We start from the raw sequence: 17345 nt of genomic DNA, 5'->3' as shown, positions 1-17345 counted from the left end.
CAGGATGGTCTCGATCTCCTGACCTCGTGATCCACCCGCCTCAGCCTCCCAAAGTGCTGGGATTACAGGCTTGAGCCACCGCGCCCGGCCTACTGTCTGTCTTTCTTACTAAAATATGAACTCCATGGAGGCAGGGAACACATCTGTCTCCGTCATTGTTGTATCCCTAGCTTCTGGCAGATGCTAGCTGTTTAAGAAATATTAGGTCGGGCACGGTGGCTCATGCCTGCAATCCCAGCACTTTGGGAGGCCGAGGTGGGTGGATCACCTGAAGTCAGGAGTTTGAGACCAGCCTAGCCAACATGGTGAAACCCTGTCTCTACTAAAAATACAAAAATTAGCTGGGCATGGTGGCGGGCATTTGTAATCCCATCTACTCAGGAGGCTGAGGCAGGAGAATCACTTGAACTCGGGAGGCAGAGGTTGCAGTGAGCCAAGATCGTGCCATTGCACTCCAGCCTGGGCAACAAGAGTGAAACTCCATCTCAGAAAACAAAGAAAGAAAGAAAGAAAGAAAGAGAGAGAGAGAGAGAAGAAGGAAGGAAGGAAGGAAGGAAGGAAGGAAGGAAGGAAGGAAGGAAGGAAGGAAGGAAGGAAAGAAAGAAAGAAAAGAAAGAAAGAAAAGAAAGAAAGGAAGGAAGAAAGAAAGGAAGGAAGGAAGGAAGGAAGGAAGGAAGGAAGGAAGGAAGGAAGGAAGGAAGGAAGGAAGGAAGGAAGGAAGGGAGGGAGAGATTAATGGAGGCCAGGTGTGGTGGCTCATGCCTCTGATCCAAGCACTTTGCTGTAATCTCAGCACTTTGGGAGGCCGAGGGGAGTGGATCCCTTGAGGCCTGAGTATTGGCTATACATTTTAGCACCTCTTACTGTTTGTGTTTTTTTTTTTTTGGATAGAGTTTTGTTCTCGTAGCCCAGGCTGGAGTACAATGCCAGAATCTCAGCTCACTGGGTTCAAGAGATTCTCCTGCTTCAGCCTCCTGAGTAGCTGGGATTACAGGCGTGCACCACCACACCTGGTGAATATTTTGTATTTTTAGTAGAGACAGGGTTTCACCATGCTGGCCATGTTGGTCTTAAACTCCTGACCTCAGGTGATCCACCTACCTCGGCCCCCCAAAGCACTGGGATTACAGGTGTGAGCCACCATGCCCGGCCAGTACCTCTTACTATTATCTCTACCTCTTATCTGATGTTGTGGGTACAACTGGAGATGACATATGATTTAAGCATTTTTCCCGCATCATAAAATAAATCTTGGATTGCTTCCTTTGAAAATTCTCCTGAAGAAATGTTACCCACAGGAGGTTTGTTAATTCCTGAGCGTATTACTCACAAGAGAAAACACGGCTTAACACAGGGAGCATGAAACCAGGTCATGTCATGGGGAGTGGTGAATTAGATCAGTCTGGAAAGCCAAAGTGTCTAGTCAGGATAGTGTAGCTGCAAATGACAGAATCCTTCCCACACACTAGCCTGAGCAGAAAGGACATTTAGAGGGAGGAAAAAGGGGGAAATGTGGATGAACACATGGGCAGGAAGTAGACAGGTCTGATGAGGAACTAAAACCAGGAAACGGAACCTTCCAAATAAATCCAGACTCCTACTCCTCCTCACCACCCCCTCCACTGCTGCTCTGGTTGTAGCGATCATTCTCTCTCGCCTGGACTAATGCAACATTCTCTCCACTTCTCCCCTTACCCCCTACGCAATCCATTCTTAGCACAGGAGCTAGAGTGATCTTTTAATAATGTAATAAGATTGTGTTGTTGAGCCAGGCACAGTGACTTGTGCCCCTTACCCCAGCTGCTCCAGAGGCTGAGGCGAGAGGATTGCTTGTGCCAAGGAATTCCAGGTTGCAGTGAGCTTTTTTTTGTTTTGTTTTGTTTTTGAGACAGAGTCTCGCTCTGTCACCCAGGCTGGAGTGCAGTGCCACGATCTTGGCTCACTGCAAGCTCCACCTCCCGGGTTCATGCCATTCTCCTGCCTCAGTCTCCCGAGTAGCTGTGACTACAGGCGCCTGCCACCATGCCCGGCTAATTTTTTGTATTTTTAGTAGAGACAGCGTTTCACCATGTTAGCCAGGATGGTCTCGATCTCCTGCCCTCGTGATCCGCCCACCTTGGCCTCCCAAAGTGCTGGGATTACAGGCATGAGCCACTGTGCCCAGCCACAGTGAGCTTTGGTCATGGGACTACACTTCAGCCCAGAGTGAGACCCTGTCTTGAAAAAATCATAGATTGTAAGCCTGGGCAACACAGTGAGACCCCATCTCCATAAAAAAGAAAAAATTGGCGGGCCACAGTGGCACATGCATGTGGTCCCAGCTACTTGGGAGGCTGAGGTGGAAGGATCGCTTGAGCCCTGGAGAATAAGGCTGCAGTGAGCCTTGATCACACAACTGCACTCTAGCTTGGGTGCAAGAGCCAGAACCTGTCTCCAGAAAAAAAAAAAAAAGTAAAAAATATTGTGTTGTTTCTCTGTACAAAGCCTTTCGGTAGTTTCCATGGTGGGGCATGGTGGATCACACCTGTAATCCCAGCACTTTGGGAGGCCGAGGCAGGCAGGTCACTTGAGGCCAGGAGTTCGAGACCAGCCTGGCCAACATGGTGAAACCCCATCTCTACTAAAAATACAAAAATTAGCCAGGTGTGGTGGTGCATGCTTGTAATCCCAGCTACTCAGGAGGCTGAGATGGGAGGATCACTTGAGCCCAGGAGGTGAAGGCTGCAGTGGCCTGTGATTGTGCTACTGTACTCCAGCCTGGGTGACAGTGAGACCTTGTCTCAAAACAAAACATAAAAACCTCTCGGTAGTTTCCAGTTTCTTATTATGCCTAAAATAACATCCAAATTCCTTACCGAGCCCCATAGTGATTTGGCTCTTGCCCAATCACTGTCCCTGATTCTTACTCCAGCCGTGAGGCTTTCTTTTTGTTGCTTGAATGAATACACAGTCATCCCTCAATATCCACCAGGGATTGATTCTAGCGCCTCCACGATTCCAAAATATGTGGATGCTGAAATCCCTTATGTAAAATAGTGCAATATTTGCATATAACTGACACACATCCTTCTGTATACAGGCATACCTTGTTTTATTGCGTTTTGCTTTATTGCACTTTGTAGAGTTTGTTTGTTTGTTTGTTTGCTTAACATAGGGTCTCGCTCTGTCACCCAGGCAGGAGCGCAGTGGTGCAAACACAGCTCACTGCAGCCTTCACTTCCTGGGCTCAAGTGATCCTCTCAGCTCAGCCTCCCCAGTAGGTGGGACTACAGGTGCATGCCACTACGCCTGGCTAATTTTTTTATTTTTTGTAGAGACAGTCTCTCTTTGTTGCCTAGATTTGTCTTGAACTCTTGGCCTGAATCAATCCTCCTGCCTCAGCCTCCCAGAGTGCTGGGATTACAGGCATGAGCCATCGTGCTCAGCCTGTAGATTTTATTTTATTTTTATTTTTTTAATTTTTAAATTTTATTTATTATTATTATTATTATTTTGAGACGGAGTCTCGCTCTGTCACCCAGGCTGGAGTGCCGTGGCACAATCTCAGCTCACTGCAACCTCCGCCTCCTGTGTACCAGCGATTCCCGCCTCAGCCTCCGGAGTAGCTGGGCTTACAGACATGCACTACACACCCGGCTAATTTTTGTATTTTTAGTAGAGACGAGATTTCGCTATATTGGCCAGGCTGGTCTCGAACTCGTGACCTCTGGTGATCCGCCCACCTCGGCCTCCCAAAGTGCTGGGTTACAAGCGTGAGCCACCGGGCCCGGCTCCTAGATTTTATTCTTTTAACAAATCGGGGCCGCTGCCGCCCCCTGGTGTCCGCCCGTGTCGCGCCGGGGCCCGGAGGAGCCGTTGCGGGGTCTGGGCCGAGGCCTGCTCCTGTGGAAGTGGTCGTCGCCGCCACTCTGCGTCCCCCCGTCCGTCCTCGCTGCCGGCCGCCATCATGCTGGCATTCGCCTCCCGCCTGCCGGACTGGTTCCGTTCGCTCTTCTGGAAGGAGGAGATGGAGCTGATGCTCCTGGGGCTGCAGTACTCGGGCAAGACCACCTTTGTCAATGTCATCGCGTCAGGTCAATTCAGTGAAGACACGATACCCACAGTGGGCTTCAACAAGAGGAAAGTAACAAGGTAACGTCACAATAAAGATCTAGGACATAGGAGGACAAGCCCGATTTTGAAGCATGTGGGAGCGGTATTGCAGAGGAGTCAATGCTATTGTTTACATGATAGATGCTGCACATCGTGAAAAGATAGAAGCTTCCCGAAATGAGCTACATAATCTTCTAGAAAAACCACAGTTGCAAGGAATTCCAGTGCAAAGTGCTTGGAAACAAGGGAGATCTTCCTAATGCCTTGGATGAGAAACAGCTAATTGAAAAAATGAATCTGTCTGCTATTCAGGATGGAGAAGTTTGTCGCTATTCAATTTCTTTGTTGTTGTTGTTTGTTTGTTTGTTTGTTTTGAGACGGAGTCTCGCTCTGTCACCAAGCTGGAGTGCAATGGCACGATCTCTGCTCACTGCAACCTCCGCCTCCTGGGTTCAAGCGATTGTCTTGCCTCAGCCTCCCGAGTAGCTGGGACTACAGGCGCCGGCCACCACGCCCAGCTAATTTTTGTATTTTTAGTAGAGACAGGGGTTCACCATGTTGGCTTGATCTCTTGATCTAGTGATCCACCTGCCTCGGTCTCCCAAACTGCTGGGATTACAGGTGTGAGCCACTGCACCTGGCCTCAATTTCTTGCAAAGAAAAGGATAATATAGATATCACACTTCAGTGGCTTATTCAGCATTCAAAATCCGGAAGAAGCTAAAGCGTCTCCTGAAGTCTTCCAGTCCTTCTTGACTATAATCCTAGAATTATTGTCTGTTCCTCTGAAGTAATTCCCAGAATACAGTCCTTCCTAAACCCAAGACATTGCCTTTTTCAGAGTTTATTTCTCATGTGCACTGCTGAATATGAGTGTCCCTAATCCTCATAAAGAATCAGCTGGAATTGTCATGATAAAGTCAGCACACACAAAAAGGTTTCTTACACATATCTGTCTTAAGCCATGCGTAGAGCTTTAAAAAACAAAAAATGAAAAACAAAAACCCACACACTTTTGACCATCTTAAATCAAGAAAATTGCATATTTCCGTTGTGGTCTTTCTGGGCCAGATTTTTATATTGGTTTTCAGTAAAATATCTATCTGTAATATTGCATGATAAGAGTCCAGTAGCTTAATACTGACACTGACTTGATACAGCATGAAGTTTCTAGTGCCAGATACAGTATTTAGAAAATCTTTAAGCCTGAATAATTCATGAGGGATTTATGTAAACATAATGTTTATCTTATCTCACAAATGCATGTGAAATGTATAATTACATCTTAGGAATCCGAAATGGTCTGCAGACAGTGAGCAGAGGCAGCAGATCAATATTGGTTCTTTACACTGGTGAGATTCTCTCTGATGAATATTAAAGATATTCTACTTTCTGAGAACTCTTTCCCGCCAGATGGCAGTTAGGATATGGGAGAAACTAAAAGCATGCTGTTTTGTATCTGTCCAGGTCATTATTTCTATCTTTCGTTTTTTCTTCCTGGTTCAGCATACTTTTTTAAGGGGTTGAGAATTGAAGATTTTTTGAAAAGCTTTCATGAATTTAGATCTTTCCACCCAGTGTAATAAAACCTGTTAAGAATGTAAGGCTTTATTCAAACATATGTTTGTTCTATCTTCGGTCATTAAATCAGTGCTGCTGCATGACACTCTAACTCCTGACTTTTTATATCCAGTCATAACGTTGACTTTCAGCACAAAAGATACTTATAAACAAATAAAAAAATTTATTTTTTTCTCTTACTGATGTAAGATTTGGCACTCTTTTGACTGGTGCCATTAGACATCTTGATGATTGTGACAACTCTAGACCTGCCTGCTTTATCTAATGTAATCATGCTCGACGTCTACAGGTTGTTTAGTAATCAGTCACACAGAGAACTGAGGAACTCATGCTGTTCCTTTGCTTCTATGATAGAGATGTCTAAAAACTTCAAATGAACATGTTTTGTAGTTTAGTGACTTCCATATACATAAAGGGATGTATTCATACTGGTTCATTTGTAAATTATTATTCATATAGGCCACTGTAGTAGATAAAACTCTATGGTTCACCTGCTTATATGTTGGCTCATACTGTGTGTGATTTTGTTTCTTCTGTTAAGCAGCACTTACGCAGACTGCATTTCCAAATGTGTTGAGCACTCAGAGTGTAGTCAACAGTAAGTTCTTTTAATGAATATCTGTTTTAATTTCTAGACTGCTATGGCCTTAAAAAAATATTCTGTACAATATACTGCACTGTGTTGCACAGACACTACTTGCTTTTCTCCATTCATTTTTTTATGAGTAGAATCTGGGCTTTTAAAGTTCTCTTCTTATTCTTTGAAGCATGTTGCATATTTCCCTGATGGGATAGATGGTTCTGTAAATGAAGGGATATTTAAACTTGCTATTATTGTTCAACACCATTAATGGTCAATGTGAGCCATTACAAAGAGTGTGGCAACTTGCTTGTGCCTAAAAGGAGAAATCGAAACTAGGATGTGTGACTCCGTGGGGACTGCATAGGTTTGTTAATTGACCTATAGCTAAATCTTAATGTGTTTTTGTGTCTGTACATTGCTTTCAGCATTTCAAGACGTCCGGATGCTATTCCCAACATTTTCCTGTGCATTAACCTCTGCATGTGAAAACTTTTAACAGTTACTGAACTATGTGAATTTTTTTTATTTAGGTGGATGCATTTTTTGTCTGTTTACTGCTCTTCTCAGCTTTATTCAATAAACTTGCATTTTTAGGGTTGTATTGGCAATTTTAACTTAAAAAGTGCATCATGATGGAAGGTGCAGACTTTTTTGGAAGGGGAGAGAAGTAAGGTTGCAAGAGGAGGGTCTGTAGACCATGTGTCAGAAATCAGGTCAGCCCTCAAATAATTGGGTCTTTGGGCTAGTTAAAATAGAAATAAACTTTTTAGGCTGGTCACGGTGGCTCACGCCTGTAATCCCAGCACTTTGGGAGGCCGAGGCGGGCAGATCACGAGGTCAGGAGATCCAGACCATCCTAGCTAACATGGTGAAACCCCGTCTCTACTAAAAATACAAAAAATTAGCCAGGTGTGGTTGCAGGCACCTATAGTCCCAGCTACTTGGGAGGTTGAGGCAGGAGAATGGTGTGAACCCGGGAGGCAGAGCTTGCAGTGAGCCGAGATTGCACCACTGTACTCCAGCCTGGTGATAGAGCAAGACTCTGTCTCAAAAAAAAAAAAAAAAAGAAACTTTTAAAATGTCCAAAAACAACAACAACAACAACAACAACAACAACAAATCGAAGGTTTGTGATGTGACAAAAATAAAACCCAATTGTAAAATATTTGAAGATATTTATTCTAAGCCAAACATTGGTGACCATGGCCCGAGGCACAGCTTCAACTCATCCTGAGAACACATGTGGAAGATGGTTGGGTTACACCTTTGTTTTATGCATTTTAGGGAGACATAAGACATCAATATACATTGGTTCGATGGGAAAGGTGAGACAACTTGAAGGGGGCATATGGCGGGGGGCTTATAGGTCATAGGTAAATTCAAAGATTTTCTGATTGACAATTGGTTGAAAGAATTATTACCTAAAAATCTGTCATCAATGGGAAGGAGTGTTGGAGTTAGAATAAGGGGTTGTGGAGACCAAGGTTCTTATTATGTAGATGAAGTTTCACAGGTGGCTGCCCTTAGAGGCACTGGGTGGCAAATATTTCCTATTCAGATTTTTAAAGATGCTGGACTCTCAGTTAATCTCTTCAGGATTGGGAGGGCCTGGAAGGGGAAAGATCTGGTTGTGTAAGCAAGGTATTTTTGGTTGTCATTGCTCTTTTTAGGGATAGGATCTTGCTTTGTTGTCCAGTCTGGAGTGCATTGGTGTGATCACGGCTCACTGTAGCCTCAACCTCCTGGGCTCAAGTGATCTTCCCACCTTAGCCTCCTGAGTAGCTGGCAGGTGTGTACCACCTTGCCCAGCTAATTGTTTTGTATTTTTTGTGGAGACGGGGTCTCCCTATGTTGCCCAGGCTGGTCTCCAACTCCTGGGCTCAAGCAATTTGCCTGCCTCAGCCTCCCAAAGTGCTGGGATTACAGGTGTGAGCCACCACGCCCAGCCTCAGAGATTTTTTACAGATGCAAATTTTCCCCCATAAAAGATGGCTTTGCAGGACCATTTCAAAATATGGCAAAAAACTATTTTGGGGTAAAATTTTTTATTTCTTCCTTTATCTATCATGTGATCTTATGCCAGAATCAGGTTGGAAAGTATGCCACATTATATAGGGTTAAATCAAACTTATCTGAGAGACTTTATTGTTTGTAGGGCGTGACTCCCCAGGTTCCTTAAGATAGGAATTCAGGCAAGAGAGAAAAAATATCAGAGTGTGATCCTCAGTGGAAACCATGCCTGAAGCAAGTTTATCGGCACCATTTTACCAAGAGTATGTGTTCACTTCCTGTGTCTATGTCACATTTTGGTAATTCTTGCAATATTTCACACTTTTTCATTATTATGATATCTGTTATGGTAATCTACTATCAGTGATCTTTGTCATTACTACGGGGATTGTTTTCGGGTGCCACAAACCACACCCATGTAAGACGGTGAACATCATCCATAAATGTTGTGTGTGTTCTGACTGCTCCACTCCTGGAGCTTCCCTATTCCCTGAGACATAACAATAGTGAAATTAGGCCAGTGAATAACCCTACAATGTTATCTAAGTGTTCAAGTAAAAAGAAGAAACCGACAATGGTGCAAACCTCATTGTTGCTTTATTTTTCTTTTTTATTTATTTGTTTGAGATGGAGTCTCCCTCTGTTGCCTAGGCTGGAGTGCAGTTCTGTGATCTCAATTCACTGCAACCTCCGCCTCCTGGGTTCAAGAGATTCTCCTGTTTCAGCCTCCAGAGTAGCTGGGATTACAAGCGTGCACAATGACACCCGGCTAATTTTTTTTTTTTTTTTTCTGGTAGAGATGAGGTTTGACCATGTTGGCCAGGCTGGTCTTGAACTCCTGACTTCAAGTGATCCACCCACCTCGGCCTCCCAAAATGCTGGGATTACAGGCATGAGCCACTGTTGCCTTATTTTTTTAAATAGCCACAGCCAGCTGGGTACGGTGGCTCACACCTATAATCACAGCACTTTGGGAGGCCGAGGCGGGCAGATCACTGTAGGCCAGGAGTTCAAGATCAGCCTGGCCAACATGGTGAAACCCTGTCTCTACTAAAAATAAAAAATTAGCTGAGTGTGGTGGCAGGCACCTGTAATCCCAGTAATCCCAGCTACTCAGGAGGCTGAGGCAGGAGAATTGCTTGACCTGGGAGGCGGAGTTCACAGTAAGCTAAGACTGCCCCACTGCACTCCAAGCTGGGCAACAGAGCGAGACTCTGTCTCAAAAAAAAAAAAAAAAAAAAAAGCCACAGCCACCTTAACCTTTAGTAACAACCACCCTGATCAACAAGACTTTATTTATTTTGTTATTTTATTTTTTTTGAGACAGAGTCTCTCTGTCACCCAGGCTGGAGTGCAGTAGCGCGATCTCGGCTCACTGCAACCTCTGCCTCCTGGGTTTAAGCGAGTCTTTTGCCTCAGCCTCCCGAGTAGCCGGGACTATGGGTGCACCCCACCAAGCCCAGCTAATTTTTGTATTTTTTAGTAGAAACAGGGTTTCACCATGAAACCAAGATGGTCTCAATCTCTTGACCTCGTGATCCGCCAGCCTCAGCCTCCCAAAGTGCTGGGATTACAGGCATGAGCCACCACTCCTGGCCTCAATGAGACTTTAAGTTGAAGCCAATACTCATTGATCATTCTGAAAATCCTAGGGCCCTTAAGAATTATGCCAAACATACTCTGCCTATGCTGTCTAAGTGGAACAAGGCCTAGATGACAGCACATCTATTTATAGCATAGTTACTGAGTAGTTTAAGCTCACCGTTAGACCCACTATTCAGAAAGAAAGATTCCTTTCAAAATATGACTGCTCATTGACAATGCACCTGGTCATCCAAGAACTCTGACAGAGAAGTATGAGGAGATTAATGTTGTTTTCATGCCTGCTAATATGACACCCATTCTGTAACCCATGGATCAAGAAGTGATTTTGACTTTCTTTTTTTATTTATTTATTTTTTTTGTGAGATAGAGTCTGACTCTCTGACTCTGTTTCCCAGGTGTGCAGTGGCATGATCTCAGCTGACTGCAGCCTCTGCCTACCAGGCTCAAGTCATCCTCCCACCTTGGCTCCATAAGTAGCTAAGACCACAGACATGTGCCACCATTCCTGGCTAATTTTTGTTTTCCTTCCTTCCTTCCTTCCTCCCTCCTTCCCTCTCTCTCTCTCTCTCTCTCTCTCTCTCTTTCTTTCTTTCTTGGACAGCAGTGGCGTGGTGGGTCGGAGGGGGAGGGGTGTGTCTCACTATGTTGCCCAGGCTGGTCTTGAACTCCTGAGCTTAAGTCATCCACTTACCTTGGCCTCCCAGAGTGCTGGGATGCTATTACAGGCATGAGCCACCGCACCCAGCCTTGACTTTCAAGTCTTATTACCTAAGAAATACATTTCATAAGGCTATAGCTGCCATAAATAGTGATTCCTCTGATGGATCTGTTTTCTTTGGGGGGGGGTTGTTTTGTTTTGTTTTGAGTCAGGGTCTTGCTTTGTTGCCCAGGCTGGAATGCAGTGGTGCAATCTCAGCTCACTGCAACCTCCACCTCCTGGGTTCAAGCAATTCTCTTGCCTCAGCCTCAGGAGTAGCTGGGATTACAGGCATGTGACACCATGCCCGGCTAATTTTTTTTTTTTTTTTGAGACGGAGTGTCATTTTGTCACCCAGGCTGGAATGCAGTGGCATAATCTCGGCTTACTACAAGTTCCGCCTCCCAGGTTTACGCCATTCTCCTGTCTCAGCCTCCCGAGTAGCTGGGACTACAGGCACCGGCCACCATGCCCGGCTAATTTTTTGTATTTTTTTTTAGTAGAGATGGGGTTTCACTGTGTTAGCCAGGATCTCCTGACCTCGTGATCTGCCTGCCTCGACCTCCCAAAGTGCTGGGATTACAGGCATGAGCCACTATGCCTGGCCATGCCCAGCTAATTTTTGTATTTTTAGTAGAGATGGGGGTTCCCGTATTGGCCAGGCTGGTCTTGAACTCCTGACCTCAGGTGACCCGCCGGCCACAGTGCTGGGATTATAGGCGTGAGCCACCGTACCTGCCCTGATCTGGGAAAAAAAGGAAATTTGAAAACTTCTGGAAAGGAGTCACCATTCTAGATGCCATTAAGAATATTTGTCATTCATGGGAGGAGGTCAAAATATCAACATAAACAGTAGTTTTGGAAGAAGTTGAATTCAGCCCTCATGGATGATTTTTGTTGTTAATTTTATGTGTCAATTCATGGATAATTTTAAGGGGTTCAAGACGTCAATGGAGGAAGTAACTGCAGATATGGTACAAATAGTAAGAGCACTAGAACTAGAAGTACAGCCTGAGATGCAACTGAATTGCTGAAATCTCATGGTAAAACTTGAGCAGTTGAGGAATTGGTTCTTATGGATGAACAAAGAAAGTGATTTCTTAGGCTGGGCACAGTGGCTCACACCTGTAATCCCAGCACTTTGGGAGGCCGAGGCAGGCAGATCACGAGGTCAGGAGATCAAGACCATCCTGGCTAATATGGTGAAACCCCATCTATACTAAAAACACAAAAAGTTAGCCGGGCATGGTGGCACGTGCCTGTAGTCCCAGCTACTCAGAAGGCTGAGGCAGGAGAATCGCTTGAACCTGGGAGTTGGAGGTTGCAGTGAGCTAGGATTGTGCCACAGCACTCCAGCCTGGGCGACAGAGCAAGACTCCATCTCAAAAAAAAAAAAGTGGTTTCTTCCTCTGCCTCCCAGGTTCAAGATTCTCCTACCGCAGCCTGCTGAGTAGCTGGGACTGCAGACATGCACCACCACACCAAGCTAATTTTTTTGTATTTTCAGTAGAGACGAGATTTCACCATGTTGGCCAGGCTGGTCTTGAACTCCTGACCTCAAGTGATCTGCCCCCCTGAGCCCCCCAAAATGCTGGGATTACAGGCATGAGCCACCACGCCTGGCCAGAAAGTGGTTTCTTAAGGTAGAATCCACTCCCAGTGAAGATACTGTGAACACTGTTGAAAGGACAATGAAGAATTTAAAATATTACATACACTTAGTTGATAAATCACCAACAAGGTTTGAGAAGACTGACTCCAATTTTTTTTTTTTTTTTTTTGAGACAGAATCTCACTCTGTCGCCCTGACTGGAGTGCAATGGCATGAACATGGCTCACTGCAGCCTTGACCTCCCAGGCTCGAGTGATCCTCCTGCCTCAGCCTCCCCTATAGCTGCGACCACTGGCACAAGCCTCTATACCCAGCTAAAGAAAACATTTTTTTTTTTTTTTGTAAAGACAGAGTCTCACCATATTGCCTGTGCTGGTCTCCAACTCCTGGGCTCAAGTGATCCTCCTATCTCAACCTCCCAAAGTGCTGGGATTATATATATACCACATTTGCTTTTCTCTTCTTTCTTTCTTTTTTTTTTTTGAGTCAGAGTTTCCCTCTTGTTGCCCAGGCTGGAGTGCAATGGCGTGATCTCAGCTCACCGCAACCTCTGCCTCCCAGGTTCAAGCGATTCTCCTGCCTCAGCCTCCTGAGTAGCTGGGATTACAGGCATGCACCACTACACCTGGCTAATTTTGTTTTTTTAGTAGAGACGGGGTTTCTCCATGGTGGTCAAGCTGGTCTCGAACTCCCAACCTCAGGTGACTCACCCGCCTTGGCCTCCCAAAGTGATGGGATTGCAGGCATGAGCCACCGCACCTGGCCTATATACCACATTTTCTTTATCCACTCATCAATTGATGGGCGTTAGGCTGGTTCCATACTTTTGCAATTGCGAATTGTGCTGCTATAAACATGCGTGTGCAAGTATCTTTTTCATATGATGACTTCCTTTCCTCTGGATAGATACCCAGTAGTGGGATCAGAAAGGCTTCTCTGATTTCTGTTCCCAGGCTGGGACAAGTGCCCCCTCCATGGTGCCTCCTGGACATCTCTCACTATTACAAGAATAAAGCTCCTCTCTGTCTCAGCCCTTCTGTCTTTGATTAGTCCTTCCAGTGCTAACAGCATGGACTTTGGAACTAAAACACACAGAAGCCCAGCTTCTGCCACTTCCAAGTAGCTCTGGGTTCTTGGGTCAACACATACTAGGCCCTCCAAAAACTCCAGTTCCTTGCACTCTTTCCTCCTGGTTTCTTGGAAGGCGCCCTTAAGCCTCAGTTTGCACTGGAACCCTGGTGTCATCCTCACGTCCTACATGGCTCATGTCCTTATGTTCTGCAGTCTTCTAGGGTGTGGCAGGCACATTTTCGTTGCTTGACCTGTCTTCCTGTGGGAAATTATTCCTCCTCTCCCCAGTCCAGCTCAGTCCCTGTGGTTTGGGTCTTGGCAGAAGACCCAAGACTGGCCAATCCAAGGTCTATATTCCTTTGGCCCCAGTGATTGGTCCAGGGATAGCCCTGTGAGTTAATAAGTTCCTTCATGTTTATTATATGGACGTTAAGAAGAAAGACGGTCTCTTTCTCTTTTCCTTCCCTCTCACCATCTTTTTTTCTTTCTGTCTCATTATAAGATACACAGTAGTGATGGTTTGGCACTACCAGCAGCCATCTCGCTACCTGTTTGAGAATGAAGCTAAACAGAATCAAATAAACCTTGAAAGATGGAAAGAGAGTTCTGACACCCTCCTTGATCCAGACATGCCTGAAGTCCCTTTGAACTACTCTTTTAAAGCTAGTCTGGGTTAGATTTCTGACATATGCAACCAAAAGAATCCTGACCAATACATGGGTTCACTTTAATATGTAAACAGGACTGGCATAGTGGCTCCCACCTGTAACTCTAGCTACTCTAGAGGCCAACATGGGAGGATCACTTAAGGCCAGGAGTTTGAGACCAGCTTGGGCAACATAGCGAGACCCATATTTCTAAAAAAAAAAAAAGCAAACAGGATGGCTAGATCTAAGGTGGCCTAAAGATAAGCCAACAAGTTGAGGATAGTAGAGTGGCAAGAGCACAGAACTTGGGCCCTTGTGCCGGGCACAGTGGCTCACACGTGTAATCCTAGCACTTTAGGAGGCTGAGGCAGGCACATCACCTGAGGTCAGGAGCTCAAAACCAGCCTGGTCAATATGGTGAAACCCCATCTCTACTACAAATACACAAATTAGCTGGCCGTGGTGGTGGGGACCTGTAATCCCAGCTACTGGGGAGGCTGAGGCAGGAGAATCACTTGAACCTGGGGGATGGAGGTTTCAGTGAGCCGAGATCAAGCCACTGCACTCCATCCTGGGTGACAGAGCAAGATTCTGTCTCAAAAAAAAAAAAAAAGAAAAAGAAAAAAAGAAAAGGAACTTGAGTCCTTGATGACACCAGCCAGCTGCTGAATTAATTAACTCTGGATCCCATTTAATTGAGGACTTCTCATGTGAATATTTCCTTACTAGGTAATTTTAATTTAAAAAATTAAATATGGACTGCTTTATGAATATTTGTGTCATCCTTGCACAGGTGGAGGTTGCAGTGAGCCGAGATCCAGCCACTGCACTCCAGCATGGGCAACAGAGTGAGACCCTGTCCCCCACTCAAAAAAAAAGCAGTTTTGAGATTTAATTCAGGTATCTTTTAAAGTGTACACTTCAGTGGCTTTTTTTTTTTTTTTTTTTTTTGAGATAGGGTCTCACTCTGTTGCCCAGGCTGGAGTGCAGTGGTGCAATCATGGCTCACTGAAGCCTCGACCTCCTGGGCTCCAGGGATCCTCCCCCTTCAGCCTCCTGAGTAGCTAGGACTACAGATGTGCACCACTATGCCCAGTTAAAAAAATTTTTTTTTTTAATTAGAGATGAAATCTCATTATGTTACCCAGGCTGGTCTTGAACTCCTGGGCTCAAGTGAGCCTCCTGCCTCAGCCTCCCAAAGTGCTAGGATTACAGGTGTGAGCCACCGTACCCTTACTGATTTTTAGTATATTCATTGACCAAGTTGTGCAACAATCACCACTAATCTCACCACCTCAAAAAGAAACCCCATACCCACTAGCAGTCACTTCCTGTTCCCCGCCACCAGCCCCTGCAACCATTAATCTTAATAAGGGATCTCTGGGGAAAGTGTCTAGCCTTTCACAGGGAAGTGTGATGTTAGCTGGGGATTTTTGTGGACATCCTTTATCTGGTTGAGAAAGTCCCCTTCTCTCCCTAGTTTGTTGAATGTTTTTGAACTGTTAGATTTTGTCAAATGTTTTTAGGCATCTATTGAAGCGGTGGTTTTTGTTCTTTATTCAATTAATATGGTGTGTTACATTGTTTGCCTTGTAAATATTAACATAATGGTTTTAACACACTCCTTGCAATCATCATATTCATTTGTAAGCTCAGGTGAGCCACATTTTAAAAGCATTTGATAGCTGACAATCCAGCGTACACAACTCTCGGCTTATTTAATTAAGTTAATATATATTTTTTTTCCCTACTAAGTTTTTCTTTTTTCTTTTTTTTTTCCCTGACAAAGTCTCGCTCTGTCTCCCAGGCTAGAGTGCAGTGGCACCATCTTGACTCACTGCAACCTCTGCCTGCCAGGTTCACGCAATTCTCCTGCTTCAGCCTCCTAACTAGCTGGGATTACAGGCATGTGCCACCACTCCGAGCTAATTTTTGTATTTTTTTTAGTAGAGATGGGGTTTCACCATGTTGGCCAGGCTGGTCTTGAACACCTGACCTCAGGTGATCTGCCTGCCTCAGCCTCCCAAAGTGCCGGGATTACAACCGTGAACCATTGTGCCTGACCACTACCAGGTTTTTCTGAAGAAGAAAATTCATTGTTAGTGAAGGGGTTCAGGACATGCCACCCCAAAATATGCCACCCTGGCATATTATTTTGAGCTGAAGCCACTTGAGAAACAGCAGGTGCAGGAAAAGCCCTCTGAACTCCATCTTTTTACCTAAAAGCAGATCATAAGATTTCCCTTGAGAAAGGTGCCCTCTCTTTATCAGGAAGAGAAGCACATTCCCACCCCCGGAGACTGGGGGTTGATAGCACAGTGGGCCTGTACAAATGAACCTACTAAAATAACCCCATATATTTCCTAGTAATTGTCCCACAGTTAACTGCCCTTAGCCCAAGACTCTTTGTCTTGTCACATCCCCACAATTTGTCATTTTTTTTTTTAGACAGAGTCTCTCTCTGTTGCCCAGGCTGGAGTGCAGTGGCACAGTCTCGCAACCTCTGCCTCCCAGGTTCAAGCGATTTTTCTGCCTCAGCCTCCCGAGGAGCTGAGACTACAGGCACCCACCACCATGCCCAGCTAATTTTTGTATTTTTAGTAGAGACAGGATTTCCTCATGTTGGCCAGGCTGGTCTTGAACTCTTGACCTCAGGTGATCCACCCGCCTCGGTCTCCCAAAGTGCTGGGATTACAGGTGTCAGCCACCACACATGGCCTGTCATTCTTTTGTTGTTGTCGTTCTCTTTATAGCCAGCTCAGACTCCAGTTCACATCACCCATTGATTTATTATTCTTTATGTAAAAAGGTATATAAGCTTTTGGGCTTAATTACTTCTTTGGGTTTTCACTTTCCTTCTGACAACTCCTCTGTATACATAAAATATTTAAAAACTTTGTATGCTTTTCTCGTGTTATTCTGTCTTACGTCTGTTTAATATTAATACTTAGGCCAGGCTAGGCACAGTGGCTCACACCTGTAATCCCAGAACTTTTAGAGGCCAAGGCAGGTGGATCACTTGAGGTCAGGAGTTTGAGACCAGCCTGGCCAACATGGTGAAATCCTGTCTCTACTAAAAATACAAAAATTAGCTGGGCATGATGGCGCGTGCCTGTAGCTACAAGGGAGGCTGAGGCAGAATCTCTTGAATCCGGGAGGTGGAGGTTGTGGTGAGCCGAGATCGCGCCACTGCACCCCAGCCTCGGCGACAGCGTGAGACTCTGTCTCAAAACAACAACAACAACAACAACAACAACAACAACAACAAAAACTTAGGCCAGCCATAGACCCTAAGAAGGTATATGGAAATTTCTTCTCCCCTACAGGAGCACATACAGTATGATGCAAAAATGAGATGCTTAGGCTTTTCAGGAACTATCTCTGTTAATCGCTCTGCAGCTGAAAAAAGCTACAACATGCATGGTGAAATGTTGTCCTGGGCTGTGG

General features: G+C 45.1%; 1 protein-coding gene and 1 pseudogene across 1 annotated transcript in view; both read left to right on the top strand.

The window, feature by feature from the left end:
- The window catches only part of RPA2 (replication protein A2), a 342664-nt gene that overhangs the window by 121373 nt on the left and 203946 nt on the right, over positions 1 to 17345 (top strand). The window lies entirely within an intron of this gene.
- LOC126958498 (ADP-ribosylation factor-like protein 8B) lies at positions 3947 to 5095 on the top strand (annotated as a pseudogene).

Source organism: Macaca thibetana, chromosome 1 (assembly GCF_024542745.1).
Source record: "Macaca thibetana thibetana isolate TM-01 chromosome 1, ASM2454274v1, whole genome shotgun sequence".
In the NCBI taxonomy this organism is placed as follows: Eukaryota; Metazoa; Chordata; class Mammalia; order Primates; family Cercopithecidae; genus Macaca; species Macaca thibetana.
This window is presented reverse-complemented; position numbering and strand designations above follow the sequence as displayed.